We start from the raw sequence: 21,191 nt of genomic DNA on the forward strand, positions 1-21,191 counted from the left end.
TGCTGTTGGTTTGTGATTAGAGCTATTGGGTGTTTGCTTGAAGGAGGTGAAGAGGAGATTTCATTCAGCTGGGAGGTGTTGCTGGATTGGGCCCATTGTGGTTGTAACTCTCTCAGAACTTTACTTCTATTATCAATAAAGTATTCAAGATTCTTCTATGTGCATGTATCTTTATGATGAATAGATGTTTGTACATTTGATTTATGCTAATCCTATAATCGATTATGGATGTATGCTTCTTGTAGTTTCCTTTTCTTGTGCTTTTACAGGATCTGTGTGTAGCTGGGCCGGTGAAAGGGCAAGGAGCTAGGAGCGAGCAGCAAGGAGTGAAGACTGGATCGACTATAAGCGCAAGATAACGGTTAGTAGATCATCCTTTTCTTCCCTCTCTCATCCCATAAAGAAGAAACTTTGAATAGCTTTGCATTCAGTTGTTGCTGGAGTACTATCACCTTCAGAGTAGGGATAGAGGCATTCTGCATTAGATACTTTTCCCCCCAACAAAATGGCGACTCCGCTGGGGAGAGGATCTTGGTAGTTTGTTGTGTTTCTTGCTATTCATTTCATAAACAAGGAGAGTACCAAATCGAACTGTGTTTGAATCTATCAAACACAAAGTAGAGGGCAGCTACTCTGGCTCAGTTTCTGAGCAAGTTTATGAGTTGAAGAGCTGATCCACAAGAACTCTAATAAGCTCTTAGTGATAGCTTTTCATCCTCCTTTACATCCCTTAGTGTGTCCTTGACTGATAGCTTCTGATTTGAGCAAAAACTGTGAATTTTTGAGCAATCTGTGACCCGGAAACCAAGACGGACGAAAGTCTCGTTCTTCATTGCAGGCTGTACACTAGCAGTCTGCATTTCAGCGCAGTTCCCGAAGGGGCTACCTGCGCTGAAGGTCAAACAGGCAGTGTTACACCTGCGCTGGACCAGTCTTGGCTTGAGTTCCTGTGGTTTCTTGCTGTGTCTTGATCTGTTTTCACTGTTTTTTTTGCTGTTTGCTGCCAGTTAGTAGGCCTATCTGAACCATCTTCCTTTATCATTATTCCGCCTCAGTTGTATAAAGAAACTGTATTTGTTCTTTTGTATTTCTTATGTCATTTACAGTTTCCCATAACAAAAGTGAACTAGTCTTGCATTTACCTCTTAGATCTAGACCTGTGATTAAGTGTCGTTTCTGATCTTAAGAGTTAGCTTATTTGCTGTTCATAGCTCATTGAGTTTGTCGCTTTCATTATATGGTTTGAATTCATATATTTCTAAGTGTCGAAACAAGTAGATCGTAAGGTGTCTTTCGATTTTTGGACAAACTTGTTTGTTTTCGCTTGAAATTGAATTCAAAGTTATACAACAGCTTTCTTTTTGCATTTCATCAAACATTAAGAAAGAGAAAAGAAATACTTGCATTGTGCATGTACATTATGACAGTTTGCATGTTGATTTAGGAAAGTGCATTAGTGTGTGCTCTATGATCTGTGTGAAAAGGTGTTATCTTCCTTCTCCCTCAGTAGTTAAGGTTTTCAAAGTTGAAAGATTGAAAAGCTTGCTTATCATCTTAGATTGCATTCAGGAGTGTTTATATACATCTCGTGGTGATCCATAAAGGCAAACTGCTAAACAAGATCAACCTTAAAATAAATTGAATTTACATAACAACGCATTGAAACATAACGCAAACATCTAGAGGTCTAAGCTAGGGACGTGTTCCGGCGTCGTTAAACATGATATCTTAGCGTTGAGTGGTTGGGTGATTCCTCCACGGTGAAGCGATAAGTATCAATACGGACTTGTGCTCCCACGTACCGTCGCGTATATATTGGAAGACCCCTATAGGATCAAAGCCTTTATCCATAGGAAACCATGTCGGCCGCCCTACTGATCGCAATGCAGTGAACACAGCATTCACGAAGATTGACCACTCGTACCGTAAAACGTATTATGTGGTTTTGCGAAAGGTTTGGCACACCCTCTGCCTAGAACTCCAGAGCAGTTTCTTTTGGCCTTTTTCAAACTCTATAACTGAAAAAGTCCATCAGAGCATTTGTCACTTCGGGCTCGTTAAAACATCGAAGGAGACTAGAGTCATCTTTAGCTTTTTCTCGACTCTTAAAAAGTGAAAAAGCAAGTTGTGTCTAAGCGTCGTTATAAAATTTATTTTAAACGGAACATAATCACCTCCTATTCCCGCGTTGATCTTAAGTTGAGAACATGGAACGCCCCAACCAAGGAACTCCGCATGATGGAAGGCCTAGTCCATTTTCCTCTTGGGGAGAAGTTGGTGCGCCCCACATGGCCACATTGTCGCTTCCAGGACTGACAATTGGCCTGCCTGTTTGGCTATTCTCAACTAGTGTAGTTCAGAACACCATGGTTCCTAAGCAATCGAGTCAACAGTTAGATGAGTCTAGAACATCCCACCAGCCTTCTACTTCCTCTAACCTTTCCTCCAATCCTTCATCTTCAAAAGGTAAAGCTGGCAAAAGCCAAGCTCCCATGGAGAAGAAGGAAAAGAAGAAGAAAGAGAAGAAGAAGAAGGATCCTAAGGCGACTGGGGGCAAGCAAAAGACATATGACAAAAACCCACACACAGCACAGACCGGGCCTAAATCACCATGTGTCATATGTAGAGGAGACCACTTCCATAGAGATTGTCCCTGTATTCCCCGGATACTAAGGGACTGGTCACCTCGTTTGCACAATTCGGGAGCATCAACCTCTGATGGCCATGTTGATTGCTTACCGTCAACCAGTGAAAGTGAAGGTTCAAGACAAAGAGGGGGAGCAAGATCCCCCTGCAGACTGTGTGAAGGCGGTCACGCCATCGACCGTTGTCCCTTCTTAGACGAAGCGAAGAGAGTTTTGGAAGATCGTCCGGTTTCTCCGGTAATACTTCCTCCTGGATACAAAAAACTCGTGCCAAGTCCTTCGTTGGTTGGAAATACAGCTGGCCCGCTCAAGTGGTCAGCTGAAGCGTCAGTCATTGAAAATGAACCTACTGAATCCAAACTAGACGAAAGTCTAAAGGTCGATACGGCAGTTGACCCGGTTCTTCCTTCAGAGGTTTCATCCTCAAATGACTCCGTCATTGAAGATTCATCTTCAAATGACACCCTCACGGAAGAGAATAAGGATGACACCATCCAGATTATTTTCGTCAACACAGATTCTGATGAGCGTCAGGGCAATGCACCCATTCCTTTATCGCAGGAAGGAACATCGTCAGGATCGTATCCGGCCGTGTATTCGGTCCCACCACCAAGCAACCTGGTTGTGTCCTTTGATTGGAACCAACTGGGCAGACCCCGGTTACCAGCCAATATACCATTCAGAATCATAGTCCAAATTTATAGAATGGTGATGGCTAGAACTATCATTGATGAAGGGGCATCTGTGAGTATCCTTTCCTCTGTTGCTTGGAAAGCACTGGGTTCCCCGGCGCTTTTGCCTGAGATGAGAAATCTCTCAGGCTTTGATAAAGGAACCAGTCGACCATTAGGAATCCTCCCCAATCTGCTTGTTACATTGAAAGGGAAGACCGTTAATTTGAACATGATGGTCATTCAAGGACCCTTGGATTATAACCTACTCCTTGGACGTGACTATATATATTGCATGGGAGCTATAGTCTCCTCACTCTTTAGAGTAATGTGTTTTCCACACGAAGGAAGGGTGGTCAAGCTTGTAGACCAACTTTCATTTCCGGGATCACGCATCGCAAATAGTCAAATACCAATCCTCAATGGTCTATTCACCCAAGAAATGTCTCCACCCCCAGTCCTCCTTCCCGATGAATGCGAGTGATTCGGAAAGATAGAACTGGAACCCAGGGGGCATGCATCCTGGTCTGCTTCGGGCAGAGGAAACCTTGGGTATAAAGTAGAATTTCTGCGAAAGAATATGACTAGTCCGTACCCCGTCCGTGGATGGAAGAGGGGTTGTTCTAGAATAGGATTCTTTTGATAAGGTTACTTGTCTGACAAAGTGTCACTCATCTTTGTCTAAACAGGTAGGCTACCAAGGAAAGAGATTCTATTGCGGCAGCAGATGGTAACCGTCTTTGGGTAAAAGGCAAGCCTCACCCATTAAAACTATGTTTTAGAGGATAAGTAGGGGCAGCCCCCAAAGAAGGGGAGTCTTTGCTGCAACAAGTAGTAACCATCTTTGAGTAACCTAATGATAGACACCACCGAAGAGAGAGTTTCATTTGCGGCAGCAAATAAAACCATTCTTTGGGTAACCAGAAAGAGTCAAGCCTCACCCTTTAAAACAAATGTTTTATCAGATAAGTAGGGGCAGTCTTGAAATTGTACTTTATACCTGGGGGCATGCAAAGATGTGGGGCAAAAGTCAAAATTTGCCAAATTAGGAGCATAGCTTCGTGAGATAAAGCTCCATAAAAAATAGCTATCTCACGAGAGACATTTCTTATCTCATGACTGGTATATCGAGCAGTTTTAGCATAAAGTTCATGCTCGTTAAAAAATAAACGCAAGATCCGAGCAGTTTTATCGCGGTCTTCATGCTCGTTAAAAAATAAATATAAGCAGTGAGCAATGTTTCCCCCAGAGTTTAAGCTCATTTTTAAATAAAAAATGAACCTATTCCGGTAAATAACCATTGTGATCGTAAATTTATTAGCCATAAAAGCCTTGGTCGTGTTTGCACCCGCCACCTCCATTTCATTTGGCCTATCGTTCACCTCCATATGATTGTTTACCCATTTTTAGGAACAACTGCGAAGAGTGATTTCACTTAGCCATCCCTGTGACACTGCCGTGATTGGAAAATTCCAACTTGTACCTGGAATCTCCAGCTATCCCTGTTTATCACTCGTTCCTCAAAAGACGAGTCTTCTTTGAGCTCTTTTCATCTGACTCGTAAAATATGAAAAGTTTGCCGAGTTTTGGCCTTCCAGCTCGTTAAAAGGACCGGAAGAGCTATCCCTCCTCTAGATTTTAATCTTTTTGGACTTGAGGGATTATTGCACAAAAAGGTCGACCGCTTGTTTTATTCGGCTCGTTAAAGTTATCAAAAATTCATCCCTTCTGTATTGTTTTATACTTTTTCGGACTTAAGGGATTAGATGACGAAAAAGGAAATTTGGAGTTAACTTTCTGTACATTTTCAGACTCTCTAAAAATGAAAAGGACCGAGTTGTCTTTGTCACTAGACTCGTTAAAATGATTAAATAGCGACAAACATGTCTTTAGACGAGAATGAGTTTCCCTATCGCTAGGCTCATTAAAATATAGCGATGGGCTTGCCCGAAGGGCAGGTTATAGAACAAGCATATGTTATCCTCCTCAAGCTTGACAAAAATAAAGAGGTACTGGTCAGAAATGACTGGGGAAAAATTGGGAGAATCTCGAAAAGATTTGATGGTAGCAAGTCGCTCTTGAACATGACACTTTGTCCTCCGTACCACATCGGGTTGGGTTGTTTCATTCACCGGTCTCATCACCATGGTCCTCGCCAAACCATCCGTATTTGGGGTAATTCTACCGATCCATCACATTAGTGTCGTTATATGTTCAAGAGATGTGTTCAGAAAGAGTCAACCGTGTCCCATCCACTGCCATACATTATCCTTCATCCACCCATGATCGCCACCTTGAATCATATCTCACAGTTTGTTTTCACCTCCACTAAAGTCATTAGCTCCGTTCCGTGTCACTGATGTGGGATTCATTAAGGCCCTCCTTTGACGGATTGCTTCTTGTCGACTTCTGCTCATTATCCAAGAAGTGGATCTAGGAACAACCCCCCCAGTACTTTGAAGCTTGCATGCCTCAATGGCAAGTTTCTCACTTTCGGCGACAGGTATACATCAATGACCTTCGACCAGAAGATTTTGCGTGGTGTTCGACGCCAAGTCCTTTATTCACACCACGTGAATTGTACTGCAGTACCTTGAGGGTCATTGTCATTATTGGTGATTCCTCTCGCGCTTGTTAACGGTTTACATTATTGACCGGTAATCAAGCAATGTCTTTCCATGTTCGACTTCAGCGTAATTCTCACATGGATCGACTTGTACTTAGAGTGAAGATCGAACGAGATTGAAGACCTCGGATCTAGTTTCATCCATCCGGGCTGCGATATATATTCAGGATATAAAGACATTTGATATGTACATTGTTGCAGCAGATGATCATCCTACTTAAAGGATGATAATTTCAGCAGATAATTATCAGTCTATCATCAGACGGTCGTCTGTTATATGTACCAAAATGAATTTATAAAGCTGAGCATGGGAATGCCCGCCTCAGCTAGGTCATGAAAGCAGAATGAAAAATAATGTATTGTATTGTATTTTATTGCAGGGCACCTCTCAGCCGATTGAATGAACTTTGGATCCTCCTAATAAAGCATTTCACCTGATAAACGACCTCATACTTTAGGGGGAAACTGTTATAGACATTTTTGTGCCTATCATCATGGAGCATGAAATGTCAATAATCTGAGGAATCCAAAGTCCCTAAACATGTTGCTCTTACCCTTAGAGGAACAAGGTCTGCAAACCACAGCACTGAAAATCAGTTCTCCACTCAAAACCACTCAAAAACAGGCCATTTATGGATCATGTCAGCTGCTCCACTGAGCATATGCGCTGAATGTCAACTGCTCCTCCTTGTACCTGCGCTGAAGGTCAAAATCAATGAAGGCTACCTGCGCTGGGCGAGATTGGCCAAGTGGCACAGTCATTCTGCAAGGTGTCAACTGCCCAGGAAGCTTCCAAACTGACACTTGGTTCAAGGAATTCGCCCTATGATGAGTAAGAGGGTCTTGATCTCCAAGTGGTAGCAAGATTCTCCAAGTGGACTCAAGAATTGAAGATTAACTAAAGTGGGAGAGGACACAAGTCAGCTTCAGGCCAGTCTCAAGATGACTCATCCTTTCTCCAAATCTCCTATATATAGAGCTCTCTCATGAGGTCTAAGGAGGCTGGAATTTTGTGCAAGTAAGGAAGTTTTGTTGGTTTGTGATTAGAGCTATTGGGTGTTTGCTTGAAGGAGGTGAAGAGGAGATTTCATTCAGTTGGGAGGTGTTGCTGGATTGGGCCCATTGTGGTTGTAACTCTCTCAGAACTTTACTTCTATTATCAATAAAGTATTCAAGATTCTTCTACGTGCATGTATCTTTATGATGAATAGATGTTTGTACATTTGATTTATGCTAATTCTATAATCGATTATGGATGTATGCTTCTTGTAGTTTCCTTTTCTTGTGCTTTTACAGGACCTGTGTGTAGCTGGGCCGGTGAAAGGGCAAGGAGCTACGAGCGAGCAGCAAGGAGTGAAGACTGGATCGACTATAAGCGCAAGATAACGGTTAGTAGATCATCCTTTTCTTCCCTCTCTCATCCCATAAAGAAGAAACTTTGAATAGCTTTACATTTAGTTGTTGCTGGAGTACTATCACCTTCAGAGTAGGGATAGAGGCATTCTGCATTAGATACTTTTCCCCCCAACACCAATGCCTGAATTTATAGTGCAATGGAGGGAACTTACTAGGCCCTCCTTCAAAGGGATAAATCCCTCCTTCAAAGGGATAGCTCCTCTCATCAAGGGATTATCTCCTTCTCTTTTGGGATGCATGAACCACCTAAGAGCGACCAATCCACGTAAAAATTCCTTCTAGAATCATCTAGAATTAACCCAAAGTGAGTTTTTTAGAATTAACTTGCGCCTTTTTAACTTTCACAGGGGTCTGCACCCACTCCTTTAGGGACAGAGCGGGAAGGTCCACATTTTTTGTAAACAGGAGGTGCAGGACCGTAGGCAACAGTGAGAGAAAGTGCGGAACGAGAGCTTTGTTGATTTTCAATGTCTTTCTCTCATTTTCAAAGCTTGACTTGAAGAGCTGAGGTCTGAGACTTGCTTAGGAGGACAGTACAAGTGATGATAGACCCATACTGACTGCAAATAATCATGGTGACGATATTTTTGTGTAACACTACCATTCACTCGTCCTGGAATCAGCTGACCATTCAAGTTCGCGAACTGAACTGCACCGCCATCAGAGATGTGCTTGACGATATATTTTCCTAACCAATATGTTTAAGTTTTCCTAGGAACTTTATCAATTTTCTGTAATATAATAATACAATATCTCCTTCCTAGAATGTCTTCTTCTTGATACACCTGTCATGTTAGGGGCTCTCTCTTACTTTATGTACGTGCTGATTGAAACCTTCTACGAGCATGTATTCTTCTAGAGCTAGTATCTGTGAAATTCTTTCCTTCATAGTGTCAAGGTCTGCCTATCTGTGACAACTACATTTCCCAAACTTGGCACAATGTATTCCATAGGCATAACTTCCTCTTGTCCATATACCAACCTAAACGGTTTCTGCCCTATGAATTTCTTGCATGTTGTTCTATATGCCCATAGCACCGTTGGAATTGTTAAATCCCAATCATATTTGTCCACATTGCATACCTTGCTCAATGAATTCTCTAGAATATTATTGAAATCTTCCACTGTTCCATTTTCCTAAGGAATAAGGAGTGCTCTTCTAGTGGTAAACCTAAAATTCCTCAGTTAGTGCTTCAATGGTTTTGTTCAAGAAATTTGTTCCTTGGTCACTCATCAATATCTTCAGATAGTAAAACTTGGACAATATATATTCAAATATGATTCACAGAAGTTTCTACACTACAATCCTTAGCTGGTTGTGCCTCAAGCCATATTATCAAATAATCAGTTGCAATGATTATATACCTTGCAATAATCTTCTTTCCTGGCAAACTGATAGGTCCAACAAATTTAATCACCCATTTGTCAAAAGCATACAAAGTTACTTGTGGCACTAGTGACATCTCGCCTCTTCTAGATGGCTTTACTATTCTTTGACATACATCACATGCTTGACAAAACTATTTTGCATCCTTATGTACTATGGGCCACCATAACCGAGCTATCAAGATTTTATGCATAGTGGAATTTCCTGCATGATGCCCCCCTATGACTCCTCCATGAGGTTTTGTCATAATACTTTGTCATTCATGTTTAGGGACATATCTGTGTAGTACTTCATCTAGTCCCATTTTGTATAAGTTTCCAGAAATCAATGAAAAACTAGTTGCTTGAATGACCAACTCCTTCTTTTGCTTCATAGTGTAGTCCACATGCACCATTCCTATGGTCAAAGACAGAATAATATCTATGAAGTGATCATCTGTGCCTCTAATTGCGAATAGTTGTGCATCAGGACAATTATCTTTGATATTTGTGGGTCATTCTCATGTCTTTATTCTTGATAGATGACTAGGTCTAGCATTTAATTTCCTTAGCTTTACTATAACTTCGAAGTCATATTCCTAGAATAATAACGACCATCGACAAATCTTTCCTCCTAAAACAAACGTATTCACCAAATATTTCAATGTGGAGTGATCAGTGAACATTTTTAAAGGCAACCCCAACAAATAGTGGCTAAGCTTTTGTAAAGCATACACCATAGCTAATTCCTCTCTTTCCTTCTTGATATAGTTATTTTTCACATTGGACAGTTTCCTACTTGCAAATTCTATGGGATGATCAATTTCCCCTTCTCCTGGCTTTGGTAGCACTACACTTAACGTTATGCAAGATGTATCAACTTGTAGATGGAACTCCTTCTTCTAGTCTAGGAAAACAAGAATAGGTGAAATTACCATCTTCTCTTTCATTACATACAGGCTCTTCCGACACTCTTCATTCCATTGAAAAGTCACATCTTTCTTCAGCAATTTCTCCATCTACGTAGTTATCTGTGCGTACCTCTTTATAAATTTTTTGTAGTAGCTAGTGTGTCCCAGTGTGGTGCAGAGTTGTCTCACTGTTTTTGGTGTTGGCAGGTTCAAAATAACTGCGATCTTCGTGGGATCCACCAATAATCCCTATTTACAAACTACATGTCCCAAAAATATACCAAATGGTGCACAAGAGATTCACTTTTTCAATTTCAATGAGATATGTTGTTGCCTACACGTATCCAGCATCAACCTTAAGCTTGTTGCATGCTTCTTTAATAGACCAAAGATTGTCCAATTGTCGAAGCATACTTCCAGAAACTTGTGTATATTTTCCTTGAAGGCCATAATTACAAATCTGGAAACAGGTGCATTCTTAAATACAAAAGGAATCACTGTGTACTTATAAGATCCCCACTCTATCACAAAAGTTGTTTTATGTCTATCTTCAGAAGAAATTCTGATTTGATGGTATCCTGAGAAGCCATCTGTGAAATAATAGGCCTCATGTCCTCTTACATTGTCCAATACTTCATCTCTAAATGGTGTAGGGAAGGGGTCATGTAGGCATGAACCATTCAATTTCTTCTTTTTCCTTCTTTTCCTGAACCACAATGGGACTTACCCATTCAGACTCTTCGATAAGTTCAATTATCTGAGTTGTTAACATTTTGTCTAATTCTTCTTTCCCCTTCTCCTTGTATTTTGGATTCAGTCTATAAGGTCTTTGCTTGAGAGGCTTCGCATTTGGCTTCATAGTAATCCTCATGACTCCCAAATCTCCTAATATGACTTCCATATCATAAAACTTAGTAGGGAACAACTCTTGATATTCATGAAAGAGATCTATTATCTAGCTAACTATGTCTTCATCCCAATAATCTCCTATTGTTGCATACTTCGGTTCAACCTCTGATCCTATATTCACCTTCCTCATCTTCAATGGATTCATTATTTCAGGCTTCGATATATGCACCCATTCTTCTTACCGAATTTCTCCACAAGTTATACAGAGCTATATGTGGTCTCTAGGATCATTTTGGCCATCATTCTTGTGCATGAGCTCTATTTCTACTTGACCAAATCTTGCCCACATTCAACCTTCTACATTTTTTCCAATCTCTTATATTTTTCTTATGAGTACCCCGCCATCTAGTAGGAGTAGCCCTCAGTTCTTGATCCAGAGTTAACAATCTCTGACATTCAGGTACCCATCTTTCATAATATGTAAAGAAAGTATTTACATCACCCAAACCATCATATAAAGGTAAATCATGTACCTTAGTTGTCATACATCACACTACTTTAGTGGTCCTTGTACATCGCCTTATAGACACTTCATGCAACATCTTCTCCAAGTTTTCAAATTCCTCTTTTGAATCTAAAGTGCGGGAGCTTTCTTGTTCCCAAGTTAGTTTTCCATCTACAGTAGGGTTAATCCATTCTTCTTCTTTTGCGGTTATCTGATAATTGTTTTCGATGTCGTTCACGCTACTCTGACAGGTTCAGTATATCTCACTCCCTTTGATGGATCTAATGGCAGAATAACTGTTATACTATTACTTTCAAATATCATTTGCCTTTTCTTCAAGTTAATTATAGTCATGTTATCAAATGCCCAATCCAATCCAAAAAATGTTGGGTAGGGATTTCTGTCATCCATAATCTCAATCACTTCGAAGTCAGTGGTAGTGTGCACTCGATTAATGTCTATTGTCATACCTGATAATCTTCCTAGAGGAATGATCTTTTTTTGATTCACCATCTTCCGTTGGGTAGTTGACCATTGCAGATTTGTCTTACCCATCAATTCCCAAGCTTTCTTCAGCAAGACATTGGCATCAGATCTTAGATCCAATATAAATTGATTCATGTCCTATTCCCCAATCTATGTTCTAAGGCTCATTTCCTTTCCAGTCTCCTTCTTGTGTCTATGCAAATTATTCACTATGCACATCTCAATCTGTGGTACCTATTTAGGAGCACAAGAGTTTATTAATTCCTGCAATCCCTCTACAACCTTATGAGTTTCTCAATAACTTCATGCAATTTTGTAGAAAAGTCTTAAAAATATTTGGAACCACATATTATTTTGTACTATCTTGCAGTTATCCTTCTAAGTTGGATGCGCAGTAGAGGTTGAGGCTCCATCATCCGTGGAGCTTCGCCTCACCTCCATGAATACTTTCTTTTCCTTTACGATATCAAATTAAGGAGCCTTTTCAGTAGTTTTCCTTACCCATGCAACTTCAACTTCTTTTTTCCCATTGGCTTTATCATTTCCAGTTGGAGCTTCACTTCTTGCTACAATGTCAATGCACAGTTGATCCTCCCTTGGCTCATTGGTCATCATTTGGATATTTGTTGCAGGCTGAAGGTTACTTTTCTCCTGCATCTTCAAAATAAGGACGGGGCATTCCTCTATCACATGATCAAAAGTCATATAGTAATTGTAGGTTGTCTTGGGGTTTTGACAGTCTCTTGCGAAGTGTCCATCCGGTCCACAGTTGTAATAGATAATCTGGCCACATCCTCGACCAACTCCTCCTCCTCCTCCTCATTCTTGTCCTTGAAATGCTCCTCGACCAACGTGATGGCCTGGCTCCTCATGTGTATGTCCCTCATCTTGTAGTCTATTACTATCAGCAGTGTGCTCGATCATTAAGTCATAACTTCAACAATTTTTCCCATCATGGCCTATTGAGCTACAAAAGTTACAAAACGGTTTCTTTGGGGTCTATACATACTTTTGTAATAGGTAGAAATATTTAGAGAAATGTTGGCTTCTCATTCTACAAATCTCGCACCACAGACCTGGGTTTACTTCATTAGGCGCTCCACTTGCCAAATAATATCTGATCATACGACATTCATCCTTATAATGACCCTCTGCTTTGCATTTTGTACACCATAATTCTAATCCGATGTATTTACCTTTCTTGAGGTTCTACACTTCCAAGGTCAGATTGGCTAGTTGACTCTGTGTCTATTGTACTTCTACATGAGTATCCCTAATCAACAAAGCTTCCATCTTCATCGCAATCTCCAATGCTTTAGCTTGAGTCACAATCTTCTACTATGTCAAAGGTAACCTAATATGTGGCAGCAGTGTAGCTATGAACCATTCTTTATGTTGTTCTCAGGGTATGTGAAAGCTTATTTGGACCATCAACACCTTGAATCACTGATCCAACTCCCACACAAATTCAATCGATGTCTGTTTGATCTATTTTAGCTCTATGATACACTGTGATTCTGATTTTAGCTTGTTGAATTCAGTTACCAACGCTTTCTTAATTTCATACTGTGAAGAAGTTAGGTCAGTCATAGAGTATTTCATATACTAGGTTAGCACTCTTTCTCACAGTGATGTGATGAGTTGTGCATTCTTTACATCATCACTAGAGATTTCTCTTGCTATCCATACTGCATCAGCCACAAACTAGAATTGGTCAGGATCCTCTGACCCTAGTCCTTTAAAAATAGGCAGATTAATGTCATCGACCATTCTCCTTTTCATGGGGCTAGGTGGAGGGGGAGGGGTTGGGGGTGTAGGGGAATTATGGGGAGGGGGCTGGGGTGTAAGGGGTATGGATGGATGGGTAATCCCAAAGATGCCTTGATTCTTCTCAACTCCTAACTTCGACGCATCTTGAGGACGAGCGGGCGAATTTCCTGGGGTTGTAGGGTTACTTGTTTCTTCTTCACTCTAAGATCCTCCTAAAAAGGGGCTATAGTCAGTTTCAATAAAATTATTCAGATCTGTTATGTATCATTTTCCACTTTGCGTAGACCCTCATTCAGGCTTATTTCTTGTTTTCCCAAACATTAATCTGACTGCATTTGCAGAATCCCCTTTTCACACAATAACATCTTAATCCAGAGATTAAAATATATTAAGAACTTACCTCGTGGTCCTTTGAAAAATCTTCGTTCAACTTCACTATAGGACACGATCACATCTATCACGAACTCAGTGATAAATATTCCCAAAATCCTATCAATTTAGAAATAACTAACCCTAGAGATATTTTTATTGACATTCTTGAGTCGTTATATCAATTCAGGATTCCACTCCTTAGGTTTGTCATTCTTGAAACAAGTCTTATGCTCGGTCAAATTAGATACCCACTCATACAATTCAATGTGGAACGAACCAAAGAATATTTCATATCGGTCTTCGAAGATATACTTCTGCAACCATTCTTCATCTGATAATTGAGTGTTTCTGTTCTCTTTTTTTGCAAATTCTCTTTCTTTCTGTTCAACCTATTCCTGGATATATTTCTTTGATGGACACCAAAACATATCCCTTAAGTAGACCTCGGTCATGGAAACATAACCATTTGTTGGTTTAAGGGGGCTTGATCCAGGCTCATAGTGTGCTATGCATCAATAAAACCCTCAACCACTCGACCTTTTGGAAACGACCTACAAGCAGATCGTAATCTCACTTGAATTGGTTATGGGAGGTTATAGAACCAGGTTTTTGCAACGAGAGGGATATGCACTCGTGTGTTCACTTATTTCTTATATCTTCCTACAACTTCATGTACGTGAATAAATTCACACTGATAATTAATCTTATAGATTAGTACTTATCACATAGACATAACAGAAAATAGCATGACATGTATTCTTTCATATAATTCAGTAAATAACATGCACAACAATATCAGTAACAATAGAGAATGAATACAGAAAGGTACAAAATACATCACCAAAAATTCTTATTTATTAATAAGGATCTTTAATACATGCTCTTCCCTGACCTGCACACCCAGTTGTAGGTGTTCTGTACACTTAGCTACAGACTCTTCAAGGCCTCTGTGCACTCATCTACAGAGTGTTCCCTATAAATACAGACTCAAGACAAAGAAAACGAAAAATCTATGCTTAGTTCTTCTATTTCTTTCGAAAAATTATTACATCTCCTAATATAGGTATCAATACTAGAAAACAATGGTCCACATACTATGGATCTGAAAAAACAATGACTTCATACCAAGGAGATCCCCTGAATGTTGGTGGGTCCATAAACATCAACATTTTTGGTGGTAGAAGGAGGGAAACCAATATTTTATGGTTGATAAAACCACTGACAACATCATTCCATATTTTGGTCAAGGGGGAAACATTCATTGCACCTCCCCTAATCATGCTTTTGAAGTTGGTGACTCTTCTAAGCCTAGGCCTGAATGTGAAAATTTATATGATCAGATGCAGGACGTCCACCCTATAACCTGTCAATTTGCAAAATTTTTTGGATTGATCCGAGGAGTAATCAATCTTCTATATTCTCCAAATAAGAACAATAACACCTCCACAAGGATAGTAGTTTCGACTCTTGAAGACGTGGTTCTTTCCACTTTTGAAGAATTAGCAGAATCTATGGAAAAATGGGAAGAGCCTCCACTCTTTCACAGTGGTAATGATACAACGTTCTACTCTCAGACACAACTTTTTGTGGGATAGGTGGAGAAGAAGAAGAGGAAGAAGATCCATCAGGTTCTAATAAAGAAGAGGAGGATAGTGAAGAAGAAGACAAAGCAGACCAAAATCTCGACTGGGTGACTCAGGGCCCTCTCTCACTTCTAGGTGTTTTTCACAAGATGCCAAGGCATTTAGAAAATCTCTTAATGATGTATGACCCTGATAAGATATTGAAGGTTGAAGACCATCTGGACAACTTTTACTGCATCTGAAAACACTTGGGGTAAATTACGATTATGTTGCAACTAGATGTTTACCATGTACCTTGGATGGTAGAGTAGTTGTACGGTAACACAACCTTCCTCCAAACTCCATCCAAAAATTTAGGGTGTTTTAGAAGATCTTCCTTGAAATTTTTTTTGATGATAAGACCTTTGCCATGTTATTGAAAGCACTGGGTAAACTTAAGATGCATAAAAAGGAAGAAGTGAAAGATTTCAACTAGAGGTTCAATCAAATTTTGAACAAATTTTGAAAAGACTTGAAACCTCGTGACTCCACCACCATAGATTACTACACCTCTGCCTTGCAAGAAAGCATTGTGCAGTTTGTGAAATGAACAGTGAAAAAAAAAACTAACAGAAAATTATGAAGAGGTTATCAGTATTGAGAAGGACTTGCACGCAGTCAAATTCATCTCAGACGATGAAGCAACAAAAGACTCCAAGGGCATGGGTAAGAGGTATTAGGCCTCTATGAGCATGGCCAAAGAGAAAGAATAATTTGATTTTTAAATCTTGATTCATATTGTCAAGTCTTTGTCTAATGAAATGGCAGAGCTCAAATGGAGGTCAAGCAAGACCACCGTGAGAAACAAGCCTCCCATATTCAACTTGTTCAGAAGGACTACAACTTCTAGTAGTAACATCAACCAACTGACAAATTCTGTGTAGAGCTTGAATGTCATGTTTAACATTGAAAAGTTGGGCACAAATCAATATTGCACATTTCATAAAGAACATCATTCAAATAAAAAGGTTCCCACAGTGGAATCAAGCCATGAGCATGGTTAATACACATCCTGTTTATTCGATAATTGTTGAAGAGTAGGTTGAACCTAGATAAGAGAAGGAAGAAGCCATTGTAGTCGATGAAAATATAAGTGTCGGGCATTCAGTGAACATGTTTAACTATATACTCACATTCCAAAAGAATAATACCGATAATCATTCTCCGAATGATGGTTCGTTCTAGAAGCATACCAACCAGTACAACTTGAGAAACCAAGGTTCGACCACTACAATTGCATTGCCGAAGTGGAGACTTAAAGAAAAATTGTTAAGGAAAATCAACCCATCAGCTAACTCAACATAGAACACTTAGAGAAGGTATAAGAAAATATTCTCAACAAAAAATGTTTCCGTCAATAGTAAGAACATAACCATCACTCCAGAAACCACAAACCAAGTTACATCCCCAGACTCCTCAACTATTCTTCCCATTATGGACTACAACATAGTTGATGACACGAAGAATGTTCGTGCGAACATTTCAATATTTGAATTAACAAATATCATGAGCTAGGAGGACATCGTCTTACTAACACTTGGTCAGATCTCTATAGCTAATGCTACATCTTCAGACAAGGGATCTAGAAAGTATCTTGGTTCTCTCAAATCTTTCCTTAATTCTCTAACAATGGATTCAAATACACTCTTCCCAACTTTCTTTTTAACTTTAGAAATATTCAATTTCAATGTACACAATTTCTTGGTTGATTCTGGTGCATCAGTGAATGTAATTCCATTATCTGGTTCCAATAAAAGTAATGTTAAATGGAAAAAAATAGACACACTGATTAATCATCTTGACAGGAATCATGTCCAGGCAATTAGTGAACTCATAGATGCCATCATATGCTTATCATCTAATGTATGAGTCCACCAATGCATCAATATAGTGATTATGGACATTCAAGATGCATACGAAGTGTTGTTGAGAAGATATTGGTTTAGTAGGCTACAAGGATACTTTTCCATAGACTGGTCACATATATGTCTTCTGTATAGGGGAAAATATAATCATATCTAGGTAGAATCTGAGAGATGTATGAAACACATTGTTACTCCCTTGGACATACATAATGAACTCATGGCTTTTGCAAAATTAGTTTTCAGCAATTTCTTCCTTGAAACTCAACTAAGGTGTTATCTTGCACAACCATCCCTTGTCCCACTAGATACATAGTTGGATCTCCTTCCTTGTCCAACTGGTGATAATAAACTTTTTACAGTTAGCAATAGTTGTATTAGTACTAGTGTAGTTCCTAGCCCCTGTACATATGATATTTGGACTATCTACTTCATGGTTCCAAAATGCAGGAGGGCTCTAAAGTTGGTTTTGTTTTAATAGACCCGCTATAGAGAAATCATTTGATTTCTAACCGCTTGGAATTTCAGTGTACGAACAACACTACAAAGTATGAATCACTCATGTTGGGCTTACAAAAAGACATTGACCTCAATTTTTCCATCCTGAAAGTGGTATGTGACTCAGAAGTTGTGGTATGATAGGTACACAACATCATACATTATCTGTCACCACATCTTAGAAGTTATCAACAAGAGGTATGGCATCTTATTTCACATTTCCAATCTTTCAATATCATTTCTATTCCAAGAATGTGTAATGCAACTGCAAATGCATTAGAAAATGATGTTGCTAGGTTGTCACCATTAAGGGATGGATTTTCTATTGAAATTATTTATAAGCCTTCTGTACTTGACAATATCACTAATTTATGCATTTTTTTTATGATGAACAAAAGATATTGTGCTTCATGGAAAACACTGATGTATTTAAAGAAGCAACGATCAATGAGGATAAGCATGAAAAGGCATTGTAGGATGCAGCTAGTGAAAGAAAAGGAAACCTCATCCGCAAGGGTGTGGTATCGATGAAAAATTTTCATGACCTACATATTTTCTTCTGGGGACCTGACAATACTAATACCCATATTTCCACATTATCGTAGGCGTAGATTAACTTGGGAACAGATAAGGATTAGAAATATGTCGATCTCGATACTTGTTGTAGACCACAAGATTGGAAAACCTTTCATTAGGGGAGTTTGAGGTCTAAAATGGGCCTTGCAAGGAAATTGTAAAATAATAGTGGAAATAATTAAATACGATTAGATTACATCAATTTTAGAGGGAAAAAAGAAAAACTATTTTTTCAACTTATCTCCCTATGGGTTTACTCAAATTTTGAGCGGAAACACTCATTGGATGTATAATTTGATTCCTCATCCAAGGAGAACCCATGTTGCATACTTTCAATGGACCCTGCTACATGAAAAATGAGAAATACATGAAAAACATGATTGCAATCACATTTTTTCATGTATTTCTCATTTTTCTTGTAGCAGGGCCCATCGAAAGTATGAAATTTGGGTACTCATTGGATGAGGAATTAAATTTGCATCCAACGAGTACTCTTGCTCAAAATTTGAGTAAAACCTTAGGGAGATAAGCTGAAAATATGATTTGAAAAAGTAGTTTTATTATTTTATTAATTTTTAATATTTCTACTTTTTTACTCCAAAAAAGGTGAATCATCCCCCATAGTTGACATCATCATCTTGAATCCTATTGGTTCTTATAAATTTTATTTTGGTTGTACATTTTTCTTAGGAGGCCCATTTTAGACCTCAAAATTCCCCTAATGATCGGCTTATTCAAGTAGTATCGTTATGTCTTCACGTGGACATATGATGAACTCAAGACATATGACACATGAATCATCAAGCGTGTGATACACATCAATGAAGGGACCAAGCCATTCCAACAGAAGCCAAGGAAAGTACATCCAATGCTTGAGCCTCTTATTCAGAAATATTTGAGAGAATTGCTAGATTTTTTGGTCATATACAGAGTGCGACACTCAACCTGGGTGTAAAATTTGGTCGCAATAAGGAATAAGTCTGGGGAAATTTTCCTATGTGTAGATTTCTGAAATCTCAACCACACCTTGGACAAGGAGAAATACCCCATGTCATCCATGGAACAAATATTGCAAATAGTATCAGGGTCTAAATTTTTTTCTCTGCTAGATGGTTATTTAAGATAAAACCAAGTTCTAGTTGTTGCGAAGCTTGACAGACTTATGACGACGTTTAGAATGAAGTGGGGCATGTTTGCATTTAGAATAATGTTGTTTGGGATACTCAATGCTGGTTCAAAATTCCAATGTGCTATGGACATCACTTTCTGCATACTCATTGGGCAGAGCGTAGTGGTCTATCTTGATGATCTAACAATGTTCTCCAAACAAAGGTCAGACCACATACACCACTTAAAGAAGAATATTGAGCGATGTCACAAGTATGGGATATCCTTAAATCCCAAGAAATGTATCTTTGCAGTGTCTGAGCATAATCTCTTGGGTCACATCATTGCTAAGAGTGGGATTAAGGTTGACCCAGATAGGGTCAGGACAATCACTTAGATTCCCTTTCCAGTGAATAAGAAGGTCATGCAGTCTTTCTTGTGGAAAATAAATTTCGGTTGCATGTTCATCTCTGACTATGCCCAAATTTTCAAACCATACAAGAGATGGTTAAGAGCGACACAGTCTACGAATGGGACAAAAGGGAAAAGGACATGTTTTCTCTTATTAATCAGGATATAGTAGAATCACCTACATTTTATAGCCCAAACTTCAATAAACATTTCTTTCTCTACAATTTCACCTTTGATACCTCTCTTGTTGTTGTACTCACTAAGAAGGATGAACTGAATAATGAGCAGATTATATCCTTTATGAGTGCAAGTCTGAAAGGACCAGAGCTTAACTATCCCATCGTGGACAAACAAGATTATGCAATATACAAGGTGGTAAAGCATTTTTTTCCCTACATATTGAAAAATCATTGTTTTATCTTTGTCCTGAACCTAGCAGTGAGATCACTACTTGTTCAACAAGAGTTGGGTGAAAGTAGAGTGAACTATATGATCGGGTTGCAAGAGTATGATCTATAAATCAAGCCAGTTCACACTATCAAGGGCCATGGTCTCTGCTGATTAGTAATAGAAGCAATAAATGCGAAGGAGGAAGAAGAAGAGATTTTAGGATGGGAGCAAAGAGATTTATAACATTGAGTGAGCCTCCCCCACTACAAGCATAAACTATTGGTACACGAATGTTCACTAATACCTTGAGCACGACACATTTCCCTCCCTCTTTTCCACACAGAAGAAGAGGGCACTCAGAATTAAAGCATTATCCTATCAGTTGGTGCATGGGGTGTTGTTAATAAAGCACCATAATGGACTACTGCTCAGGTGTTTGGAAGCAAATGATTTAGAAAATGTATTGCATGACATCCACGATGGACCAGTCGAGGGACAATTTATAGGCAACACTATAACGCATAACGTTATTTGGGTCATCTTTTACTGGTCTACATTATTCATATGCTCATGCTTATGCCCACATAAAATCATCACTACTGCATCCTAACTTCCACAGATTACTTTATGCGGTGGACAAAATAAGTTAAGCTCAAACAGGTGAATGATCAGGAATTCATCACATTTCTACAACCAAACACCATTTCCAGGTTCAACGTTCCTGCTTCACTTTTTTTTGAAAATGAAACAAACTTTTCATCATTAAAACTTTATGATTTTTCATTGGAAAATGGTATCATATTGAAGTAGGAGTCCTATGGTGTCACATGATTGGCGATAAATATGGAAAATGGTATCATATTAAAGTAGGATCCTTATGGTGTCGCATCATCGATGATAACTTTGGTCAGTCTACCACCAAAATTATACCTACTTCAATGAAACATTTTATTGGGAGACTGAAAGACATTAATGTTGATCTACTAACACCACCAAAAATGGGAATCGAAAGAGTGGAAAAAAACTAGCGTCGATAGACCAACTACAAGTGATTTGTTGCAATGAATGTGCTATATTGTCAATGCTAGTATTCGTAATATTTTGTGTCA

The sequence above is a fragment of the Pinus tabuliformis genome, chromosome Q (genome assembly GCF_031772625.1).
Source record: "Pinus tabuliformis cultivar Carrire ecotype Pingquan chromosome Q, CPIR1, whole genome shotgun sequence".
Classification (NCBI taxonomy): domain Eukaryota; kingdom Viridiplantae; phylum Streptophyta; class Pinopsida; order Pinales; family Pinaceae; genus Pinus; species Pinus tabuliformis.